We start from the raw sequence: 6,972 nt of genomic DNA, 5'->3' as shown, positions 1-6,972 counted from the left end.
TTTACTTCACTTCATATACATAATCAATATAATCAATTTTTTTTCTTTTCAATTCAAATTCACTTGTAGCACATTTGAGAATAAATAAAATTTCAGTTTTTAAAATATGTTTCATAAAACTTAAATTTTTAATAGATTAAACAGTTTAGCATCAGATATATATAAGTAGGAATGAAAATCTTAAAAAAAACATGCTAACAGGAATTTTAAACCCTAATGATACAAGTAAAAAACTAAAAACAGGAGTAAAATTAATTTTTGATCAAATTTTCTATATTCTCCATTTTACTTTAACATGAAGAGATTCAATAGACTTCTAAACAGTGGGTATAAACATAAAAACAAACATACACACTACTGACATCACAAACATAATATAAAGACAAACTTGCAAGCATGCTAAAAGAAAAATAAAGGGTAGCAGTTTCTGAATTTCAAGTTTAAGATCTAAGCTAGCAAGATTTTCTACTTTATAACAAATATGAAATTAAGTTAAGTTCTAAACTACTAAATCACAATACTAAACACAAAACAACAGTTACTACCCTAAAACTTAAAAATAAAATACTAACTACCATAAATGCATAATAACAATAAAACATAAAAGTCCAAAACACAACATAGACCGAGACAACACACAGATACAAATGTAGCAAGCCCAGGCCACATAGTTCATATCATATTACAATCATAACTATAAATCTCTTAGTTCTACTCCTCATTCTCTTAATCACCGCTATCCCAAACCTCTGCAGGCTCATAATCAGGGTCTCTCGATCATTTTTCTGCAGGCTCATAATCAGGATATCGATGATATGGAGGAAATTGCACTCATGGGTCACCTCTAATCAGGCTCTGCAAAAATACTTGGAATTTCTCTTCATAACACTCTTCCTTCTATTATAACTATTAGTATGATCTACAAGATGCAGTATGATCTGCAAAATGCTCTAAATTTTGTACCTTATCAGCGATAAAATTGATATTATTCATCATCTTCTGCAATCACTCATCCTGAGTCTTAGTAGACTCACCTCTAGATGTAATGCACGTGAAGTAGATGGTCTAGATGAAGAAGCAACAGAGTTAGATGCAGCAGACGTTTCCATTTCATAGCTCCTGGAAAATCCTCCTCTTCAGTAAAAAATTGAATTCTCAGAATAAGACTTCACATTCACCTTTGTGATGGGCTTTAGAGGTAACAAAACTTCTTCCCAACCATCATATTTAACCCCAGCCTGCTCGCATAGAGAAAAGTTCTAAGAAGCAAATCCCAAACCTATAGTTGTAACAGCTGTAGCAGAACTAATGATAGTCTGACAGATTAAAGCTCCAATGTTGATGAGCTTTCCCTCTTGAATATAATAGTTCAATGTCGCTCTTTCTCTGATCATGTCACTGAGATGATTGGTCGAAAGCAGGCGAGCAGAAATGAAATAGTGTCAGGCCTTTGAAGGTGCACATAACTTTGACGTTGGGAAATTTACTCTCCTCTCATTAGTAATCTTCCAAAGTCCTCTCCCAATAGTCAAGTATGAAATAATCTCGTCTAACTCTGCTTCAATAGGACTATAGTTTGCATAAAAACATAAAGTAAAGCATAACGTATTAGGTGGCAGATGGTAAAACAAGTTGATTACCTCTGGTGAAAAAGGTAACAACTTTCCTCAAACCATAACTCTATTGTCTTCAGCTTCAGGGAGATTTGCATAGAACTCCCTTACAACAAAAATCACTATGACAGCAGAGAAACAACAGAACTGTTTCCACTGTCGACAAACAATTAAATCTTCTACTTCTCCACCTAAATTTCTAAAACATTGCTTCGGAATCAATTTTCGTGACTGTAGAGCGTCACTGTATCGATCTTGAGCCTTCAAACTAACAAATTTGCTCAAATCAAATGGGCTTTTTCCTCTAATCCTCTTCATTCTTGGTGTCATTCTACAAATTTTATAAATTCCAAAAATAACTTCAAAAATCAAGTTTAAATCACTAAACTAAACTTCCAAATGCACAAACTAAACTTCCCACGCAATTTCCATAGATTTTTCCTCATTTTTCACCATGAATAGTGGATTTTCGAATTCTTCCAAATATACTCAAAATGCATGGTGAAAATCCAAAATTTTTGCATAGAAGTAAGGCTCTTACCTCAAGGAATCCGCATCTAGAAATTTTTTTCTTGATTCCACCAAGAAATCTCTACTTAATGGTGTGCCCTAGCCCTTAAAATTGCAATTTTGAGAGGTAGAAGACGGCGGGAGGCGTTAAAAATGGTGTTTTCGGACAAAATTTTCACTTTTAATCATTTGCAAATCGGTTTTCGTGAACCGGTACTTAAACGTGGGTAAGTGGCGCTTAGGCGCCTGCCTCTCAAGTTAGCTCGTGCTTAAGCATGATATGTGGTTCTTAGGCGCCAGTGCATTATTTTTGAAATCTTCAAATTTAAATAAAATGCACTATTTGCCTAAGTAAACCACCCCTAAATGGTCTCATAGCACTTAATTGACTATTTTCAACTTCATATAACTCCTCTCTCTCTCAAAATTCTCCTTAATAACTATTTCAATTTGAGGCTAAAACAACACAAAATTTTCACAAAAATAGACTTATATTAATTCACAAACAAGTACAAATACATTTAAACAATTAGTTCTTATTCCAAATAGTCTCGGATGAGAAAATTTTCCTAAGTACAAAACACTTAACACACATTCACAATTAAACACATAAGTAGCATAAACACTAACACATGTCTTAAATAAAAAACACTTAAAGACAACAACTTTAATCACATAAAAATAAACATATAACTTAATTTCATTATTCGCTAGAAGGAACAAATTCAGGTCTTTCATTAGTCTCTCTTGGGGAAACTCGAATATAAAGTTGATAAAACGGACGGTGGTGACGTGCTCTGATGCAATTTTCTTCAATCCACTTTTTCTTAAAAAACATCTCCTTATCTGCTTCCTCTATATAACTAGTGTGGCTAAATTACATTTTCAATTGCCATCCAATATGCTCAAGATGTGCATGAATCTCCAATACCTTAGTCTCCAATACAGACATGGTATTTTCAATTTTGTTGATCTTCTCTGATATCCCTTCAATACTAACGGCTAAGAAACCGTTATACATCTCTTGTGCACTTTGACTAATGAATTTCTTCCTCATGGTATCATCCTTATTCTTCAAATCCATCTCCCATGAAGACATCATCTTATTATCTCTCTCTTTTAGGCTTTAGGGCTAGAAATGATCTAGGGTGAAGTTCCTTCACTAAACCCTTCTATTTATAGGCCTAAATTCTTCCAATAACTCCTAGACACGTTTAGAAATTTCCAAGACATATTTTTGCTAACTTCTAGGTGGTTTTCCCTTCTAGAATATTAATTTTGCACATGTTCTTAAATTGTCACGCTTAAGCGTCGGATTTGGCGCTTAGTGCACATTTTTGCACAATTCAACTTAACATCCAAATTCTCATTTTAACATGTCCAAATCACTAATTTAAGTCTTAAAATCAATACTAACACATAATAGTCTCAAAAATACTACCCCAATTTTCTAAATCACACATAAAACATCAATAAAAATAAAAACACACTGATACTTATGGGTTGCCTCCCACAAAGCATTTGGTTTTACGTTGTCAACCTGACGTAACCAGTGCTTACTCTGGTTGACCCAACATCATTCAATAATTAAACTTATGCTGATCCCCTATATAATAAGGTTTCAGTATATGTCCATCCACTTTAAAGATTTTCTCATATTTAGGATCTTTAATATCCACAGCTCCATAAGGATAAACTTTAATCAAAATAAGTGGACCCATCTACCTGGACTTATTTTTGCCTGGAAATAATCTTAACTTATATAGCAAAAAATGTTGCCCTGATTGAAAATTTTTAGCAAGAATCTTTCTGTCATGACACATCTTCATCTTTTCTTTATAAATTTTGGCATTTTCATAAGACTCATTCCTTATCTCTTCAAGCTCATTTAATTTTAATAATCTTTTCTTACCAACATCTTTCAAATTATAGTTGAACTCTTTAATTGCCCAATATGCTTTATGCTCAAGTTCAACTGGTAAGTGACAAGCTTTCCCAAATATTAGCCTACATGGGGGCATTCCTATAGGAACTTTATATGCAGTCCTATAAGCCTACAAACCATAGTCAAGTTTAACTGACCAATCCATTTTTGTTGGATTCATAGATTTTTTCATAATTCTTTTGATCTCCCGATTGGATAATTCAGTCAAACCACTTGTCTAAGGATGATAAGCAGTAGCAATCCTATGAATTATAAGATATTTCTTTAATAATTTCTCCATTATGGCATTTCTGAAATCACTTCCCTCATTAGTAATGATAACTCTTGGCATCCCAAATCTACAAAATATATTTGTTTTCAAAAATTTTACAACACTTTGAGCATTACATTGGATACATAGTCCACTGCTAACAGAATATATAAATTTTCAAAAGATGGTATAAGTGGTCCCATGAAATCTAATCCCCAAACATAAAATATTTCTACTTCTAGCATATAATTGAGGAGCATCTCATTTCTTCTAGAAATATTGCCTACTCTTTGACATCAATCACAAGTTTTTATATAAGCATTAACATCTCTAAAAATTGTAGCCCAATAAAATCCAGATTGTAAAATTTTTTATGTTGTTTTATTAACACCAAAATGTCCCCCAAAATAAAAATTATGACATTTTTGGATAAACTCATAAGTTTCTTCTAATGGTACACATCTTTGAATAATCAGATCTTTTCCTTCTTTGAATAATAAGATCCAAAAAATAAGTCTTAGCTTCAGAAATAAATTTTCTCTTTTGTTGGTATGTCATTCCATAGGGTATAATATCACTGGTATAATATCATTCCATAGGGTATAATATCACTAACAATAAAGTTCAAAATGTTGGCACACGCCACTCATTAAAACTCATTAAAAGTGAACAATTTTTCATCTGAAAAATGTTCATTAATTTCATTTTCAAAACAGAGTGGTTTTTCTAATTCAAGCCTAGACAAATGATCATTAATTTGATTTTCAATCCACTATTGTCTACTATTACAAAATCAAATTCTTGCAAACGAAGAATCCATCTTATAAGTCTAGGTTTAGCATCCTTCTTTTTCGTTAAATACTTAATAACAGAATGATCTGTATGCACTACACATTGAGTTCTAATTAAATATGATCTAAATTTATCGAAAGCATATACTACTGTTAATAACTCTTTTTCAGTTGTTGTATGATTAATTTGAGTTTCATTAAGAGTTTTACTAGCATAGTAAATAACTCAGAAAATTTTATCATATCATTGTCCTAAAACAACTCCAATAGCATAATAACTAGCATCACACATTAATTCAAAAGGTTTTTCCCCGTTTGGTGAAACTATAATTGGTGGAGCAATTACTTTCTTTTAATAACTTTAAAGCTTTTAGGCATTCCTCATCAAAATTAAAAATTGCACCTTGCTCTAGTAAATGGCATAAAGGCTTTGCAATCTTTGAAAAGTCTTTAATATATCGTCTGTAGAATCCAGCATTTCCTAAAAAACTACAAATTTCTCTTACATTCGTTGGATAAGGTAAATTAACGATCACTTGAATTTTATCAGGATCTACTTCCATACTACTTTTTGATATTTGATGACCTAATACAATTCCCCCTACTACCACAAATTGACATTTTTTTCAATTAAGGACTAAATTTGTTACTTCACAGCGCTTAAGAACTTTAGATAAATGTTCTAAACATGAGTCAAATGAAGTTCCAAACACTGAAAAGTCATCCATAAAAAAGACACTGAAAAGTCATCCATAAAAACTTCAATCCCTTTTTCAATTAAATCACAAAAAAGTTGTCATCATACATCTTTGAAATGTAGCAGAGATATTACATAAACCAAAGGGCATTCTTCTAAAAGCATTCTAAAAGCAAAAGTGTAAACGTTGTTTTCTCTTGATCCTCAGGAGATATTTGAATTTGGTGATAACTAATGTATCCATCTAGAAAATAAAAGTATTTATGCCCAGCTAGTCTATCCAACATTTGATCTAGAAAGGGTTGTGGAAAATGATCTTTTCTAGTGGCAAAATTTAATTTTCTATAATCAATGCATATTCACCACTCTGTAACTTGTCTAGTAGGTATTAACTCATTATGTTCATTTACAGTTACAGTTACTCATCCTTTCTTAGGAACGCAGTGAATTGGACTAACCCATGTATTATCTAAAATAGGGTAGATAATTAAAGCATCTAACTACTTTAAAATTTCTTTCTTAACAGCTTCTTTCATAACAGGATTTAGTATCCTTTGCGGATCAGCCTTGGGTTTGCAGTTCTCTTTCATATGAATTCTATGCATACAAATTGAAGGGCTGATTCCTTTAATATTAGTAATTGCCCATTCAAAGACTTTCTTAAATTTTTCAGAATTTTCATCAACCTTTCTTCTTCTTCTATTGTTAATTTTGAGAAAATTATAACATTTAAAGTAGTGGAATCTCCTAAAAAGACATATTTTAAATGATCAGGAAGTATCTTCAACTCTAGTTCTGGAGGTTTTTCAATAGATGAACAAAATGATTTACCTTTGTCTATCGTGTCCAAAACTTTAAAACTTCCTCGAACATAATATGATTTTTTCTATAATAAGATCTTCACATTGATCTAATTCCTCTTCTTGCTCGTGTTCCAAATCTTTTTCTTCAAATTTTTCTTCATAAGTAGTCTTGAAATGACATTCACTTAGATATCATAAAAAATTCATTCTAAAACATTCATCATAAAACATTCATCATCTTTACCTTTTGCAGGGTATTTCATTGATCTTGAAATGTTAAAAGTAAAAGTTTAACATTGACTCGCATTGTTAATTCCCCTTTTTGCACATCTATCATTGTTCTTCCTGTGGCTAGGAAAAGGC

Source organism: Phalaenopsis equestris, unplaced genomic scaffold (assembly GCF_001263595.1).
Source record: "Phalaenopsis equestris unplaced genomic scaffold, ASM126359v1 Scaffold235245, whole genome shotgun sequence".
In the NCBI taxonomy this organism is placed as follows: Eukaryota; Viridiplantae; Streptophyta; class Magnoliopsida; order Asparagales; family Orchidaceae; genus Phalaenopsis; species Phalaenopsis equestris.
The sequence above is the reverse complement of the archived record's forward strand: the minus strand, read 5'-3'. Positions refer to the sequence as shown.